At 50.3% G+C, this 18919-nt stretch overlaps 1 protein-coding gene across 4 annotated transcripts in view; it reads right to left on the bottom strand.

The window, feature by feature from the left end:
* The window catches only part of GATAD2A (GATA zinc finger domain containing 2A), a 1131740-nt gene that overhangs the window by 119778 nt on the left and 993043 nt on the right, over positions 1-18919 (bottom strand). The gene's annotated exons all lie outside the window — the stretch shown is intronic.

The raw sequence follows: 18919 nt of genomic DNA, 5'->3' as shown, positions 1-18919 counted from the left end.
AGATTAGTTCGTTCAGGGGTTCATGTAGTTGATGTTCGACCCAGTAGAGCTCTGTGTCTTCCAGATATTCCAGGGGGAGGAGCGAATCTTTCGGTAGCTTGGCACTGTAAAGGTCTTGGTAGAATAGGCCGAATTCCTCCGCTATCTTTTCGTCAGTGTGGACCACTTCGCCTTGCCTAGTTCTGATCCTTTCAATTTGGGACTGTTTGTCGGCTTTAATTAGATTTGCCAGTAAAGCACCTGGTTTCTGGCCCTCGCCGTATTGGCGGATTTGGTTGGTGCGTTGAAGAAATTTCACCTCACGCTCCGCTGCATTGTCGAATTTCTGCAATTCCGTCCTCAATGCCGCTGCAGCTTCCGGGTTGTCATTGTTCGCGTTCTGAGTTTCGAGCTGTTTTAGTTTATTTTCGCTGCTTGCAAGCTCGTCCCTAATGAGCTTGAGAATGCCGTTTTCTTTGGCGATGCAGACTCCTCTGATAAAACATTTAAAGGATTCCCAAATTAAGCTTGCCGATGGGACCGAACCCAGGTTGGCTCCTAAGAACACGTCTATCTCCTCTCTTAATTCGGAGGCAAAGACCTCGTCCCGCAGTGATCCCTGTTTGAAGCGCCAGCGTTGTAGTGGCGGGGTGGGGCTAGCTGGTTTAAGCTTGAGGAAGATTGGTGAGTGGTCCGAGAGTGTTCTCGGGTGGATGAGGCACCGGCTAGGGTGCTGTTGGTTGAGGTAAAAAAGTAGTCAATTCGGGAGCTTGTGTTATGGACTGTAGAATGAAAGGTGTACTCGCGCCTTTCCCCATTGGAGACTCTCCATGTGTCCTGTAAATCAAATGCTTTGCAGATTTCCTTTATTTGGATAGCAGCTTTTGAGGTTGGTTGATGTGTGGCCGATGATCTATCTCTCGTAGGGTCCATAACCGTGTTCATGTCACCACCCCAAACGACCGTGGCTGGGCCGAGCGCGGAGAGCTGTGTCAACACCCAGCCGAAGTTGTTATGGCCATCCACATTCGGAGCATATGAGTTGACAAAGGTCACTTTCTGACCAGCGACGATGTCACTCACCAGTAGTGCTCTGCCTTCCTCGTCTTTTGCCGTGTGCAGTAACCGGAAACTGAGCTGCCTGTGTATGTGGAGTATGATGAGAAGTATCTGTGGCAGCCCCAGCTTTTGGCCCACTGGCGGTCACTCCCCGGCGTAAAGTGCGTCTCTTGAATCAGGGCCACGTCTACATCATGGCGTCTGAGATAGTGCAGGATTTTCCTAGACTTAGCTGGGATGTTGCCCCCTCTTATGTTCCATGTTAAAACGTTGAACGGGGCGACTTTGGTTTTATTTCGGATCTCGTTTCTAAATCTGCGGGCGGCCGTGGTCTGGTTGAGCCAGAGCTGCTGTCTGGGTCTGTATGTGAGGGATGGGAGTCACAATGCGATGATGAATATGGCAGCGAGCAGGGAGCAGGCAGCGAGCGGGACAATCGGGAACTGGTGGCGTTGGACTTCTCCATTAACTTTGTAATATTCGAACTTCAGGCAATCCCCAACTGGCCCATAACGTAGCTCTCCCGAGGGTGGGCAACCTTGAACATGCTCACCGGGAGGTTCCAACTTACCCAACCCCAAACCAAAACAGCCCTAGGAGTCGCCATGTCGAGACGTGCGTTCCACACCTCGCCGGGCACACACCACTCGGGCTAACAGTAACTTAACGGTTGCTGAGCTGGGGGCGCCTGGGGTCTCCCAAGTGTCCCAGCCCCGACTTGTGCTGCTGTAATTGGTCTGGCCCACTCAGTGCAGCTGTGTCAGGTCTTGCGTCCTTCTGTGTCCAACCATTTAGGGAGGGTTCCTGGGGATTCTATCTCTTTGTGGTCTGGGGCGAGCCGGATTCTGATCCGGGAGCCCTAGACGGTCCAGGAACAAATTTGCTTCATCTGGGGTTTGGAAGAATTGGACCTTTCCCTTGTGCTGGACAAGCGTGCTGGGTAAAGCATGGAATACGGCAGTTGGCTGTTGCGGAGTCTCTGTTTAACGCTTGCAAATGTTTTCCTTTGTGTTTGAACTGCCAAGGAGAAGTAGGGATAAAAGTTGTCCCCATCGTGGTTCAGATCGCCTTTCTCTCTGGCGAGGCGGAGCAGGGAGTCGCGATCTCTGTAGTTCAGCAGTCTCGCTATCATGGGTCTAGGGGGAGCCCCTGGGGCCGGTCTTGTCGCGGGAATCCTGTGGGCTCTCTCGATTATGAATAGGCGAGATAGGGCCTCGCGGCCGAATAGAGTGATGCATAAGGCTTCCATGAAGTCTTCCATTTTCTCCTGTGTTTGATATTCTCTGACACCGACTATCCGTAGGTTATTCCTCCTCGACCGACCTTCGAGGTCCTCGCACTTGGCGGCGGTTAGTTTCATTTGCGATTCTAGCTGTGAAACTCTGTTTGTGAGGGTTGCCGAGCTGTCATCAAGATTTGACACCCTTTGCTCCACCTCGTTTAGGCTTTCGGCCTGGGAGTCCATGCGGTGTTGCATGAGATAGACTTTGGACGCGAACCATCCATTTTGTTACTCAGGCTGCCGATGCCTGCTTTTAAGTCAAGGAGGATTTCTTTGATTTCAAAGGGGTTCTCTGCCGCTCCATCCTGTGGGAACATTCGGACGATGAAGCTTGATCTTCTGGGTGGTGAGGGGCTCTGGGGGTTAGGCCACTCTCAAAGTTTAGCTTCCTCTGAGATTTATCGTTTTTCCCCATCTTGGCTGCAGGTGGTCAGGTTGTGCCTCGGATCCCCCTCCGGATCGGACTGGCCACGGCTGGATGAATGTGGTGCTCGATCAGCAATACGGGGCGAGGGCTGGACGTCGTTGTGCGCTGTGCTTTTCCACTGATAGCGCAGCCCCCTTGGTGGGATTCAGCGGAAGACTGGCGTGGGATGTGCGTTGCCCGCTATGCTTGCGGGGGTTGACTGTTAAGGCGCTATGCTGGCTCGTGTCAATAGAGGTTTGCATAGGTTTTCTGCCAGCTCTTCTTGGTTCAGGGGGTGAAGTGATGGACAACCCCCTGCGCTCCTGATTCGTAGTACTGGGCCGTGTGCTAGTCTGCGACAGGGAGGGTGCTCCGCCCCAGGTGGAGGGGTTCAGGTCATCTGTGTGTGCGGGTGCCGCACCCGTCTGGGCCTAGCGGGTTTGCAGGAGTGACTGGCTTGCCGGGGGGCGTTTCGCTGCTTGATTGTCCCTGCCACTGCGGGCACGGCCGCCGCCCAGTCCCGAAGGCGGAAGGGGGGGGGGGATCAGCGCTGTTACCCCACCACTCCTTACCTCTTGGGGCCCCGGGGACGACCCCTCCGCTCGTCTCCACCGGGTGGGTGTAGGGGTTCTTGCTGGGCGGCTGGCCGTCTCCCGGGGTCGGCCGCTCCACGGCCCTCGGCTGGGAAGCCGGATGCCGGAGCCGCAGGTGCCAATTCCGGGCGTGGGGGAGGCCCAGGCGTCTTACGGTCGACTCTTCCGCTCTGGCGATGGTTCCTGGCGGGAGGAGGGGGATGGTCAGGGTCTCTCGCCGGCTCTCTCAGGCCACTGCCGACTCCTTGCCAGGATACTGCCCCCCCCGTCTCGTGGGTGGCCTAGGGGGGTGCGTCGGGCTCTGCAGTGGGGGAGCACTGCTCTTGATGCGTGGGGCCGAGTGGCCGACCCCGCGAGGTACGGCAGCCGGGCCTCACGGGCCGAGACTCGGACTGGGAGCTCCGATTTCACTCGAAACTTCGGGGTGGCACAGCTGGGGACATCAGCAGTTCGTGTACCGGCAGACTGGGGGTCATTAGCGCCAGGGTCCGCAGGATTAACCAGGATTGATGCGGGGCTATGAGGGAGCTCTGACCTAAGCGGTCATCTTGGATGGCCCTCTAGCGCCCTCTCCCCTTTCTTTTCTTTTAACAAGTTCATTCATTCATTAAATACCTTTGTTTTGCAGGTCTTCGGAGAAACTGTGGAAGAAAACACCTTGGGACGATGCGGGGAACTGCTGTGGAAACTTTAGGAAGAATACGCTGTAACCACGTACGAAGGCTGCTGAGAGAAGAAATGCTGCAACTGCGACGGAGCTTCTGACAGGAGATGCAGACACTTCGAATATTACTGCGGACTGAGGAAAATTCTTGGAAAACTTCGGTTAAGTAAGTCTTTACAGTTTTTCTGCTATTCTGTTGATTTTTCTATGGAACGAATATCTTTGACTCGTTTTCTTCTGTTGACAGGTTCTGTCAGGAGATCGCTGCAAGCGTTACCCGCAGTCAGCGGAGAAGACACGAAGCGAGAGCTTCAGCGGAGGCAGGGCTCAAGTAGCACTCTCTGCTACAGGTGTAGAATGCACTGAGTTACCTTATGGGATTAGCGGCGGCCATGTTGAAGATAGGGAAGATAATGTAAGTGTAATGAGCCTATGGGTACAATGCTAAGAGTGAGGCAAATGCCTCTTGCGCCAAGCTTGACGCCACTGCTGACCCACTGATAGAAATGAAGTTCCCTGCCTCAAGTATTTCTGAATGGGATCTGTATTTCTGTGTTGGGATCATGACAATCCCTTCTGAGTCTTGTGGAATCTGCTTAGATCACATGCTCTGCATAGATTAGCGAGCAGTGTTAGAAGAAGGTGGTGGGATGTGAGAAGGTTCATGGGAAAACAGATGTCTTAGAACCGCTTGTCCCACCTGTGTATCTGTCTTGGAATGAGTGTCAATGCAGTAGTGCTGAGTGAAAGTGCGTATTGAGCGCCATGTAGCTGCTTTGCAAATGCTGTCCATAGGGACATTTGTAATGAAAGCCAGAGTGGCTCCTGTGCTCCTTGTGGAGTGAGCTCTGGGCATAAAAGTCAGTGTTTTGTTTGATCGAGAAAAGCACAATTGTATACATCTTACTATCCACCTAGAGGTGGCATTCTTAGAAATGCGGCCACCTTCTCTGCCTGGCGCTATGGAGACAGTTGATCTGCTTTTCTTAGCGGTCTGGTCTTGTCTACATAGTAGAGGACCACTCTCCTCACATCTAGTGTGTGGAGTTTTACCTCAGCTGAGCTGGTGGGTTCCTGGAAGAAAGCCAATAGCTCAATAGACTGATTTACGTGAAATTTAGAGATGAACTTAGGGTGAGCACGTAAAACCAGCTTGTCCTTGTGAACAACAAAGAAAGGATCCTGCACTGACAATACATGTATTTCACCTACTCTTCTTATGGAAGTGATGGCCACTAAGAAGGCATTTTTATAAGTCAGGTGTTTGAGACTAGGCTTGTGCATCGGCTCAAAAGGGGGTCCCTATGAGCTTAGCGAATACTACATTAAGATCTCATCCTGGCGGTGGGTTCGAAATCGGAGGGTGGAGTCTCTTTACTCCCTCCATGAATGCCTTGATGACCGGTACCTTCCACCATGAGACGACATTGTGGAAAGTGGTATAGGCTGACAAAGCCGCCAGGTGGACTTGAATACTAACCCTGCATCTAGCAAGTGGAGCATATAAATTAGAATGTGCGAAAGAGCACATTCTATGGGGTTGATTTGTTTAGAGTGGCACCAAATTACAAACCTCCTCCACTTGTAAAAATAACAGTGCCTAGTGTTAGGCTTTCTTGATTCTTTTAAGATATCCATACAACTTTGTGGCAGATTAAGGTATCCAAACTATGACCTCAGGATCCATGCTACCAAGATAACTGAGTGAGGTTGAGGGTGCACTGTCAGTCCCCCGTGCTGAGTGAGCAGATTGTACAGGCACGGGAGTTTGGTGGGCTCAAACATCGCCAGTTTGCACAGATGTGGATACCAAGGTTATCTTACCCACAACCCAATTCAACGTCTGTCGATGAATGAAAAAGCTCTTTGCCGTCTAAAGGCAGGTCCAGAACTTTATCCTGCACCTCTTTGGAAAACTTTGTGGCATGATGCCAAGCCTGACGAGAGGTGTCCACGCCAAGCATGAGGCCCCGAGCCGAGGCGTAGACATGATGCGCCGCAGCCACAAGCATATCCTGCGCCAGGACCCTGGCATCTGACAAACCTTTAAAAATGTCTAGTTTATCCGCGAGGATGAATTCCTCAAATTCCGACAGACCGTTCCACATTTTCATATTCGCCCCCGCTAACAAGCTCTGGGTTTGCTTGACCCAACTGCAGGGCTGAATTAGCAAAGATCTTCTTCCCTTAAGAGTCAAGAATCTTGTCCTCTTTGGCCAGAACCTGGGCTGCCGCTGTAGAGTAGATGACGCTGAAACCGGTCTGGATTGCACCGTGGCAGCCGCCACCACCGTGGAGGAAGGGGGCGGACAAGACGCTAAGGCCACCTCTTCCGAAGAATGAAGCCTATAACGAGCATCAATCTTTTTGTTAACAATCAGTCCAGAGTGTGGTTTATCCCAGACTTTTCAGACCTCGGCCAAAACGACCTTCGGGAATAACAAGCCGGTACGCTCCAGAGGAGACTAGGTGAACGGCCCAGAAAGCACCCCTTCCTGAGGAGCGGGTGCCTCGGGTACTGGAACATCCAGAAGACACATGTCCAGCACGCGGTCGTGGAAGGCTCTAACAGAGCGGGGCTGGTCCTCACTGTCCTGATCCCCCTGTGTGTCATCGGACACATCCGGGTCAAGCTGCGACACATTTGACCCTGCTGAAGATTTGTCAACAGGAGACAAGGGAGGTAAGGGAGTGAGAGCTGGAGGAGGGCTGGCTGGTAGAGACGGAGCCGCGGCCACAGGTTCCGCGGCTGGAACCGAACACAGGAGCCACTGGAGGGCTTATTTCCCTAAACAAACCTCGGAAATACTCCTTCATGGGGTCGGAGTGCATAAGCCTTTGAAATTGTCCTAAAAAGGCATCCTTCGTCGACAGTTTCGGTGTGGCAGGAGGGGGCCTCATGAGCGGAGTAGCTCCAGGGGCGTAAGGGAGAGGGCTGCCAAGAAGGTTCTTCTCCACTCGAATCAACGTAGATCAAGAGCGCAGATGCCGCAGGGAGCGAGACGGTGTGCGGTAAAGGCATCCAAGCGTTCGTCACACACTGGACACAAAGGATGCACACAAGGAAAACGATGTTCACCTGAAAAACCGCTCCCAGCACCTAAAGTCTATGGCGTAGGTGTAAGAGGAATCCAAAATTGCCACCGTAGTCTTGGCGTGAACGCCACCATTTTGTCATAACCTGAGGAGAACTGCGACACATGTGGAAGTGAGGCAGGCGTCTCCACAGGCGGGCCAGGGATCTTCATTTTAGCCTTGACACAAGGAACCTCGGCAGAGCTGGTACCTTGTGGCCTAGGATGTTTGAGACATCCTATCAGCCAAATTAGCCTCCAACGGAGGGACCTCAGCCACGCCGGTAACAGAGGAATTCCGGTCAGAGACCTCCCTCTGTGCTGCCTCGACAGAATCGGAGTCACCGCCCAAGTGGGAACCATGAGGAGAACACCTCACGGACAAGACCTTTACAGGCCTCTCAGAACTGTCGGTCACCTTAGCCTCAAAAAGAGGAACCTCGGGCCGAGTCTGTTAACAGCCCCTCACGAGGGGCCTCGAACCTTAGTTCGGTACAGATAGCCTCCACAGAGGCTTCAGGGCATACCCCGGTGTCTGTAAGGGGAAGCTCCAGACAAGGAGACCTCGAAGCAAGCTCCGGTACCCACCGCCTCAGTAGAACTTTGCCCACAAACAGCCCCCACAAGAGGGGCCTCGGATTGTAATCCGGTGTCAATAGGCCCCTTACGGAGGCCCTCGGAGAAAACTCCGGGACACTTTTTAGGCCTAGAAGGCACCTCAGGGGAAACCCCGGTAACAGAGCTTTTGAAGCTCCTCCCGGCCCGCCAAGGCCCCCGGGAAGGAGTCCCCCAGCTGGGGTGCTCTAAAAACTAAAGAACTTACCGGGCATCTCTTATCGTCGATGAAGCTCTGAAAATGCAGAGGAGGAGTGCGCTGAAACACCTCCTCCCACAGCTCCGGACGACGTTGAAGCACCCAGACCGAAAGGGAATCACAGTAGAAGCACGAGTCCCAACGATGGTCCGGACCCAAACACTCTAAACCAAGAGGATGGGGATCCGTCCTAGCGAAGCGTCGATCGGAGGAAGAACAATTAGGAAAATCTAACCGGAACGGCATAGACTGACTACTATGCGACTGCTAAACCGGAGCAGGAGAGAAGGACACTGGAAGGAAAAAATCTCCCAAACATGCAAGTGCGTCCAGTCCCCATCGTGCAGAGAAAAGGACTGATGGGTGATGCGCTGGGCTAAGGAGGGCGGGGTTACGGCCATGTGTGGTATCCCGCGTAAAAAGAAAAGGACACATTTTTGAAAAATGTGATGCTTTTTACAAAGTGCTCCGGTCCCGTCCCACAGGACGGAGGAATGTCCAATAAGTATGGAGTAAAGGGGACGGGACATAGGGGTATAAAAGCACCAATTTCTCCAGATATGATATGTGCTGACAGCTTCCCCCTCTGGATGTATCCCTCCTTTTAAGGTTTGAACAAGAAAACTGAAACGTCCCACGACACAAGTGAGATGCCCTCCCTGAAAAAGATTGATGGAGCACGAACGAATCTGAAGTCTTTTTTAACTTTGTTTTTGTGACCACTATAGCAATGGTCACATGTCCTGAAGAAAGCGGAGAGTGGGTCTAATTCTGCTGAAACCGGTTGACCAACATTGGTTCGGGCTGATTACCCGACTCCCTTGACCCATAAAAATAACAGTGGGCCAGGTTGATTCACATCTTTATTTTTTTCAGATTAGCATTACGAGTTGCATATAAAAAGAGTTGATGATCCATATGCTGGCATGCTTTTTTACCAAACTGATCGGTTACACAAATTGGAAGCAATAAGTGCTTCAAGTTTTAGTGTATGAGGAAAGTAGTGAGAGGGGATAGGGTGAGCTTTTCTTTTCTATCCCCTAACCTTGATAGGCGACACATCAGCGCACTACCAGGGCTAGTTACACACACACCAAGGGATAAAGAGTTATTCTGTAGGGACATTTAGTAAATTATAGGGAACTGAGTTTGATGAATAATTTGTATAATAATTGTGTTCTGTCTTCTGATGTGTTAAAAAAAAAGAAATAAATAGTCAGACATGAATTGACATCAATACCGTACATTTCCAGATTTTGCTATATTTGTGGAGAGTTAATATATGTTGAAACTGGCATCAATGCCAATAAAACATTCACTGCTCTCAGGCAATCAAAATCTCAGTGACATATCATTTCTCTTTCTTTTTCTTAAGAGGCGTGCAGAACACGAGGAGGAGAATAATAGGATCATTAGTTCTTTTTAGAGGTGGGCTGGGGTAACCCATCAATTCTACCTGTACCGCAGCCAACACTCACCTTTTTCACAGACTCTTTCAAATGAAAACTCTGAGGTTGTAATTAGTGACGGCCTTCAGCGCACCGAAAACTAGGTATCCCACTAACGCTACATTCTACTAGGGTAGTGCAGCTAGCCCACATTGACCCGAATCAAAAAGGCTGAATATCTTAGCAAAAGGGAAGAGGTCAGAGCAGCCCTTGTTGCCTCACAGGGTAGTGACAGCAATGCCTTCAAAAGTAGAACATTAGAACATAAGACAAATTAGAACGTCTATGCAAAGGGGAAATCAACACATTTTGGGAGCAGGCGTTGCTCAAAAATTATCTGGAGCACAATATCATACCACGCGGTTTGAGAATCTTGAATTCCCAGATTTGACCAATTCCGAGGATCATGATCTAGCAGCCGAGTGGGAGGAGAATATTACCAACAGCTCTGAACGTATGATCAACCTACTAATCACACATGCAGAACGAGAGCATGCACGAGCAATTCAAGAAATTGAGGTAGTAAAAAAAGAAATTGAAAACATGAACGCAGCATCCTCAAAGGAAAAAAACAATGAAAAGATGAATTTTCTACTTAAAGAATACCAGGACGAAATTAAACTGAGAAAATTTCGAAAATATTATCGAGATGAAAGATTACAACAGTGACAGAGTCTACACCTTCCAGACCTAATTCATTGGGGATTCCAATCTAGTGAAAACACCACATGGTACACCAGTAACATCTGATGCGGACTCGGAAGTAGAAGATGGAACCACTGTCGAAGGTGCATAAGTGTCCACCGGAACGGCTAGATCGTAACAGAAGAGGGTTCTTGGCAGAAATCAAACGGTACAAAAAGGGCAATCGGTCAACTTACAATTCGTCCATGAAACAAGTTTGATTTCGTGCCCCTTTAGGGCACAATATTGCAATCACCCCTCTATCTTCAGAGGAAGAAGGGGAAGAGGAGCAAAACAGAGGAACAAAACCAAGTACCAATACAAGATTGACCAGGTCAAGTACCAAAAATTAAGCTCTCAAACCAATTCTCAAGACCTAGTCATTAATCTCTCTGATGGGGAACTTACAACAAGTGAAATTTCACTACTTAACCATGGTCGGTAGGCCCAACCTCCTCATCCAATATGATCGAAGTACAAATTGATTAGAAAATTGAAACAGTAATTTACAAACTAACTACAAGGCATGAAGCTCCACATAAATTGAGCATTGAAGACATTGAAAACACTCCACTTTTACTATCTTTAGAAAATGATACTCCTAAATCGGTGTCAGAAATTCAATGTGAGCTAGGTATTCCCCAAAGGAACAGGAGCACCGCTCACGTTCTAAATGTATGCCGCCATGTGTCTCGGAAAACGTGATAGACACTTTTTACAAAGCAGTCTCAAATGATACTCACTACTATATAGAGGATTTACCAGTAAGAAATAAAATGTGACCAGCATGGAAAGAACAGCTTCATAAGAATATTACCTAAGAAGCGGACAAGAGAGGCAATATTGTCATCCTAAAAAAAAGATTATATTGAATGGGAAATTAAAACCTTTCCACAACTGGGTGATACAGAAAATTGCATTCAAACCCTACTTTAGAAACAGTAAAAGATCTGAGCACACTATTAAAGTATTCGTACTCTAAAGGTCTATTAACAGACAACTAAAATCCTCTATTATCGGACCCAAACCTCTCATGTCCACAATCTACTTTCTGCCAAAGGTACATAAAACTTATGATCACCTACCTCCAGTCAGACCAATCGTGAGCGGCCATGGTTGGTCCACCGAGTGACTATCTGAATACATAGACACAGCAATCAAAGACCTAGTTATTAAAATATTGGCATACTTAAAAGACACGACTCACACACTCAATCTCTTAAATGAAACCACATGGCAACCATGATTCCACTTAGCAACCTTGAATGTAAAATCATTATACACTTTCATTCAACACCACTTGGCACTTGAAATGATAGACTTTTCCTTTAGAACCTGTTCTGCCTCATAAACAACACATGTACAAATGATTAAATGTTTTCTGGATTTCACACTCAGCCATATCCAATTCATTTTTGATCAACACTATTATTTACAAACCACTGGTATAGCTATGGTCGCAAAATTATTTATGGCATTTTTTGAGCACGCACACATTCAACAGGCACATGAATTCAAAGAGAAATCCACATGTGGAAACGTTATATAGATGTGTTAATGTGGGACGGATCACCAGAGAGATTCAAGCTCTTTCTTCGATATCTTAACAAGAATAACTTTGGGATCGAATTCACTGGCCAGATTCATGATTAACAAAGAGTGTTTTTGGATTCAAACATATTCATTGAGCAAAACATACTCCAAACCAGTACACACAGGAAACGCAGCGGTAAATGTCATTCTACATGCATCGAGTTGTCATAAAAAAGGTGTTATAAACAATATACCCAAAGGAGAATTCTACCAAGCGCGTCGAAATTGCAGTACGAATTTGGCCTTTCATCTAGAATGTGAACTAATTGGCGACAGATTCAAGGAAAGGGGGTACCCCGCCAAAATTATTGATCAAGCAAAACACAATTAATAACTCAGATCGAGAACTATTGAATAAGGAGATTGCCACAAAAAAAGCATATCCGGAATCGGTAAATTTCATTACCAAATATTTGAGTGACAACAGTCAAGAATTACCAGGTTACTCACCGTAGTGACCACCTTACTCCTAGTCCATAGTCCCCTTTCCTCCATACTTGTGGGACAGCTCTCCGTCCTGTGGGACGGGACTGGAGCACTTTGTAAAATGCATCCCCATTTTTTTCAAAAATGTGTCCCTCCTTTCTTTCCTGCGCGGGGCCCGGCACGCGGCCGTAACCCCGCCCACCATGGTTCCGCCCCGAGCATCGCCCATCAGTCCTTTTCTATCGCCGGGTCAAAGACCCATTAGCAATAACAGACAAACCTTATTAGAGGGGACGGCGGGCGGGCGTATGGAGGAAAGGGGACTATAGACTAGGAGTAAGTTGGTCACTACGGTGAGTAACCTGTTAATACTCCTACGTCCCGTCCCCTTTCCTCCATACTTGTGGGAGATTCCCAAGCACTCCTTACAGGAACTACGGGTGGATGGAAATACCCCTTACTGAAACAGGTTCTTCAGCATAGCCTGACCAAACTGAGCGTCAGCTCTAGAGCTCATGTCGAGACAGTAATGCTTACAGAAAGTAGATAGGGAGGCCCAAGTAGCTGCCCTAGCGATGGACTCCCAGGGAACATATTTCTGAAAAGCAACCGCGGCTGCCTTGACCCGCACCAGGTGCGCATGGATACCCTTAGGAGGTTTCAGCCTTTGGACGGTGAAAGACTGTGATGCAGGGGCCGATCCACCTGGAAATAGTTGCCTTAGACGCCGGCTTGCCCCGAGGGTTACCGAAGGTCACAAAAAGTTGAGAAGAACTCCTAAGCTCGGAAGTCATGTCCAGGTAGAACTTAAGAGCTCTTCAGACATCAAGAAAGTGTAGAACTCTTTCAGCCTCTGAGGCAGGGTTCGGAAAAAAGACCGGAAGGGAGATCGACTGATTCAGATGGAATTCGGTCACTACCTTCGGTAGAAAAGCCGGGTTTGTCCGAAGGACCACCTTGTCCTTGGGAAAGACCAAGAAAGGATGCTCCACCGACAATGCCTGGAGCTCACTCACTCTGCCTTGCTGACGTAACGGTGACCAGAAAGGACACTTTCCAAGACAAGTACTTGAGGTCTACCGTAGCCATTGGTTCAAAGGGTTTATGGCACAGCGCCGTCAGGACTACATTTAGGTCCCATGGCGGGTGTGGATTACGAACTGGAGGGTAGAGGCATGTCAAGCCAGCAAAATGCCTCTTCACCACTGGGTTAGAGAATAAGAACAGGTCTGTAGAAAGGTAAGCGGAAACCGCTGAGAGACAAGTCCTGCATACCAGAACATGAACCCCTGACTCTGCTAGGGAGGACACAAAGGACAGCACTGTGTCAATCATGGCCACCCTCGGATTCAACTTCTTCTCCAAACACCAATGACAGAACCTGAGCCATTTACTCCTGTATTGAGATCTGGTCGAGTGTTTCCTGGCTGCCTGGATAATGTGCATGTTATCCGCAGACAAACTCAGATGCTCTAAAGACTTGAACTCAGGCACCATGCCGCCAACCTTAGCGATTGTGGGGAGGGGTGCCACATCTGTTGTTCCCCTTGGTGAAGAAGATCGGGAGTTACTGGTAACCTGATCGGCGGATACACCGACATGTGTTGAAGTTCTGAGAACCAAAACCTGGCCGGCCACCACAGGGCTATCAGTAGAAGGGAACAGTTCACCGAGTTCTTCAACTTCCAAATTGCACGGTGAACTAGAGGCAGAGGCGGGAAGGCGTAAGCTCTCATGTTGTGCCATGGAATCTCGAGAGCATTCCCCAGAGAGGAGGCTCCCAGCCCCCCTCTGGAGGCATACTGAGGAAGTTTCTTGTTCACCGCCGTGGCGAAGAGGTCCACCTCTGGTGTGCCCCAACGCGAGAAAATCCATGAGAGGACCTCCGCCTTCAACTCCCACTCGTAGCTGACCACTGTCCGCCGGCTGAGGGCATCCGCTGTGACATTCAGCTGGCCCGGGATGTGCACTGCAAGCAGCCAGACACCATGAAGCACGGCCCACTCCCAAATCTGGATGGACAGGTCCACAAGGGGGGGAAAGACTTTGTTCCCCCTTGCTTGTTTATGTAATACATTGATACCACATTGTCCGTTCTTATGCGGACCACCTTGTTGACAATGAGCGGTCTGAACGCCCTCAGCGCTAGGAAGATCGCCAGAAGCTCCAAATGATTTATGTGCAGGAGCTTGTCCTGAGGCGACCAGAGGTCCGAGACCTAAAGAAGATCTAAAGTCGCACCCCACCCAAGGAGTGAGGAGTCCGTCGTGATTGTCACCCTGGGGACCGGGTCCTGAAACCCTGCGCCCCCAGACAGATTGCTGAGAGATGACCACCAATCCAGGTCCACTCTCATGGAATCCGGAATCCTAATCCGCATGGAATCCGGATCCACTGACGCCATGAATTCTGAAGAGCCATCTGGGTCCGTCTCATTTTGAGACGAGCAAGAAGAGCCAGTACACCTGAGGCCATGAGGCCAGAAGCCTCTGGAACCACCAGGCCGACATGCTCTCCGACTGCACAAACATCTGACACGTGGCCAACAGATCCGCCATTCTGTCCCCGGTCAGATACACTCTGCAGTCGATCATGTTCCAATGAAAACCCAGGAAGATCAGGTCCTGTGAGACAGTCATGGAGGATTTCTGCCAGTTCACCGACAGCCCAAGATGGAACAGGAGCTGAAGGAGGGACTGGAGGTTGCCCGCTGCTGCCAACGGACAAGGGCTGCGTAAGAGCCAGTCGTCCAAATAAGGATACACATGGATACCCGGGAGACGAAGATAGGCCGCAATCAACGACATCTTCGTGAAGACACGCGGCGCCGAGCTGAGGCCAAAAGGAAGCACCCGAAACTGGAAGTGCTCCTCTCCCAAAGAGAAGCGGAGGTATCTCCTGTGTAGATTCCAAATCAGGATATGCATGTGCGCATCCTGAAGATCCACAACGCTGAGCCAATCGCCCATCTACAAAGAGGAGCGTATCTGGCTGGGCATGATCATCTTGAATTTCTCTTGGGGTAGGAAAAGATTGAACTGGGAAAGGTCTAGGATGGTCCGCAGGCCAGCCTGGTTGGGTTTGGGCACCATAAACAGCCGGGAGTAGAAGCCCTCCCCTCGCTCCCCAAGGGGAACAGGTTCCACAGCTCTGAGGTCCACAAGTTTCTGAACCTTGGCCTTGAGGGAGGGTGAGCCCGACAGCTGAAAAGGAGGGTTGAGGGGTGGGGTGGGGGGTAAAGGTAAGCGGAAGCCTGCTCGAGCGACTGACAAGCCCCATCTGTCTTCTGTGATGGTCTGCCACGCCTCCCAATGAGACACAATGAGTCTCCCACCGGGGTCTCGTGCGAGAGCGGAAACCCCTCATTTGGTAGGCTGATCGGTGGCGGTGGCACCTGAACCTGATGAGGAGGCTGAGGAGCGGGAGGAAAACAGCGTGCGTTGTTGTGAGTATCCACTCTGCGAGATTTGCGGTCGAGGAAGCCCCTAAAACCAGAGGAAGGTCGACTTTGCGACAACGGTCTCTGGGATTTGAAAGGAGCTTTAACCAGAACAGACAATGATTTAGCCGTCTGAGTGCTATCCTTGGTTTTGGTGAGCTCTACATCAGTAGAAGAATGAAAAAGCTCCTTACCATCGAATTGAAGGTCCAACACCTTGTCTTGCACTTCCTTAGAAAATTTAGTTGCATGCAGCCACGCCTGCCGTGAGGTATCGACCCCAAGCATCAGGCCCCAAGCCGAGGTGTCTACGTGATGAGCCGCAGCCTCCAGGAGATCCTGGGCCAAGACCCTGGCATCGGAAAGGCCTCCTTTGAAGTCTTCCAACTTCTTGACCGGGATGTGCTCCTCAAACTCCGACAGACCTTTCCACATCACCATGTTAGCTCCCGCCAATATCAATTCGGCGTTGGCCTGCCTGAGCTGCAAAGCCGAGTTGGTGAAGATTTTCCTCCCGAGGAAGTCGAGGAGCTTGTCCTCCTTTCCCAGAACCTGAGTAGCCGTCGTGGAAGAGGATGCTGCAGGCCTGGACTGCAAAGTGGCCGCAGCCACCACTGTGGAGGAGGGAGGCGGACAAGACGACAGGGCCACCTCTTCCGAAGAATGCAGCCTGTATCTCACGTCAATCTTTTTATTGACAAAAAGTCCCAAGTGTGGCTTTTCCCTGACTCTTTGGACCTCGCCCAGAACGTCCTTCTGCAGGAACAGGCCGGTACGCTCCAAGAGAGACAGGGTGAACGCCCCAGAAAGCACACCCTCCTGCGGAGCGGGTGCCTCGGGCACCGGAACATCTAAGAAACTCATCATGTCCAGTACCCGGTCATGAAAGGCTCTGATGGAGCGGGGAAGGTCCTCGTTGTCCTGATCGCCTTGAGGGTCATCTGACAGGTCAGGATCTTGCTGAGCAGTGTGAGGCACTCCCTTGTCCGCTGGGGACAATGGAGGCAAAGGCGGAAGAGCAGGGGGGGTCACCACAGGCAAGTGAGGCGCCGGCAGAACCACTGGAGGAAAGGGTGGAGCCGGAGGTGCAGGTGGACATATCTCCTTGAAAAGCCCTTTGAAATATTCCCTCATGGGGTCAGTGCACATAAGCGTTTGAAATTTACCGAAAAAGGCATCCTCAAGAGATTGTTTCGGGACCCGAGGCCTCTCATGAGGTGGCCAAATCCAGGGACGTAACGGGGAAGGGTGCCACATCGGCCCCTCCACGGTATCCACATAAATCAAAGAAGCCGCACCCGCGGGCAACGAAACTTTGTGCAAAAGAGGCATCCGGGCGTTCCAATCCTAAACCGGCCAGTAAGGATGCGCACAAGGGACCTTAGGTTCACCCAAGAGACCGAGCCCTACACCAGAAGCCGATGGCGTTATTTGTAGGGGTAGCACCTAAAATGGCCGCTGTGGTCGTGGCGGGAACGGGTGCCATTTTGTCCTCATCTGGGGGGGAACTGCGGCACGTGAGGAAGTGAGGCAGGGATCCCCATCGATGGATCAGAGGTCTTAATCTTAGCCTTAACATAAGGAACCTCGGCCGACCCGGTACTATGAGGCCTGGAATGTTTTTGTGACATAGCAACCGCCAACTGAGCCTTCAAAGGAAGGACCTCGGCAGCACTGCCGATAAAAGAAGAACTTTGCTTCTTTGCCCCCTCAACAGATCTGGTGTCACCACAAGAGCAGAACGGTGAGCAACCGCTTTCACCGACAAAGCCTTGTCTGGCCTCTCACAACGGTTGGTAGCTTTAGCCTCTGTACGAGGGACCTCGGACCCAGACCCGGTAAAAGCCTTATCTGCGCGGGCCTCGAACATCCGTTCGGTAACTACAAGCCCAGCCAAGGCCTCGGGAGGCACCCCGGTTTTGTTTTTGAGGGAAGCCGACAGAGGCCTCAGAGTGAACTCCGGTACCCCACGACTCAGTAGACTGGGTCTACAAACAGCCCCCACAGGAGGGGCCTCGGAGCGTACTCCGGTGTTCACAGGCCCCTTTCGGAGACCCTCAGAGAAAACTCCGGTAGAATTATTAGGCCCAACGGGCACCTCAGGGCGAACCCCGGTAACAGAGCGATCAACACCCCTCCCGGACCGAGAGGAACCCGGGAAGTTATCCCACTGGCCGGGGTGCTCTGAAAAGTAAAGAACTTACCAGGTGTTTTTTATTCTCGTCAATGAACGCCTGAAAATGCGAAGGAGGAGTTTGTCGGAACACATCCTCCCACCGCCCCAACCGACGTTGAAGTGCCCGGACCGAAAGGGAGTCACAGTAAAAACAGGAGTCCAACGGTGTTCCGGATCCAAACACTCTAAACAAAGAGGATGGGGGATCCTCCCTCGCGAAGCGACGGTGACACGATTAACAATCTGGAAAGTCTAATTTGAAAAACAGACAGACTAGTAAACGAACGCTAGCGAGAGCCAGAGAGGAAAAAAAGAAGAAAATCTTCCAAGGATGCAAGTGCGTCCGGCCCCGAACGAGCAGAGAAAAGGACTGATGGGTGATGCGCGGGGCGGAGCCAAGGTGGGCGGGGTTACGGCCGCTTGCCGGGTCCCGCGCCAGGCCCCGCGCAGGAAAGAGGGACACATTTTTGAAAAAAATGTGGATGCTTTTTACAAAGTGCTCCGGTCCCGTCCCACAGGACGGAGAGATGTCCCACAAGTATGGAGGAAAGGGGACGGGACATAAAAGTAACATTGGCGTATTTTGAAATTGGACAGATATTGCGCAATACATTTCGGACAGACCTAATATCATTTATACCAAACTACCAACACTCCGAACGAAACTCAGCCCCTCTTTCCTGACATCTGAATCCTAACAAGCAGACAACTTGGCTTAGCAGCCCAAGTAAAGGATTTTACAAATGTGGCACTTGTAATTAACCCACACAGATCTTCACCTGCCATGGAGGACTGCAGGTAGAAATACCAGATTTCATAAATTGTAAAACCAAATTTGTACTGTATGGAATTATGTGCATGTGCAAGAAAGTGTACATAGGGAGTACTATCCGGGAGCTCAGAGTCAGAATTTGTGAACACCTAGCAAATTTGAACAACCACGATGCGAAACTTCCTTTGGCCCTTTATTGGCAAAGGCAACATCAAAAGGACAACAGCAAGGGCATCCGTTTTGTGGGCCTAAAACAAGCAAAACCCCTTGTCAGAGGAGGAAACCGCCAATTATATTTGCGGCAGTTGGAAGCCCGGACTATTTGTAAACTCAGATGTCTTAAACTTGTACTGAATAAGGAACATGAGCTAAATGTCTTTCTTTAACAGAGCCTGTGGCACTTTGGAAATGCATGTTCATATCTGTGGTGAAATGTACCAATTCTGTTGGTATACTGACAAAAACATATACCGGGGTTTTCTTGGAATGAACCCAGAACCAATGCAAGTA

Source organism: Ambystoma mexicanum, chromosome 1p (genome assembly GCF_040938575.1).
Source record: "Ambystoma mexicanum isolate Mex_15411 chromosome 1p, UKY_AmexF1_1, whole genome shotgun sequence".
Taxonomy (NCBI): Eukaryota; Metazoa; Chordata; class Amphibia; order Caudata; family Ambystomatidae; genus Ambystoma; species Ambystoma mexicanum.
This window is presented reverse-complemented; position numbering and strand designations above follow the sequence as displayed.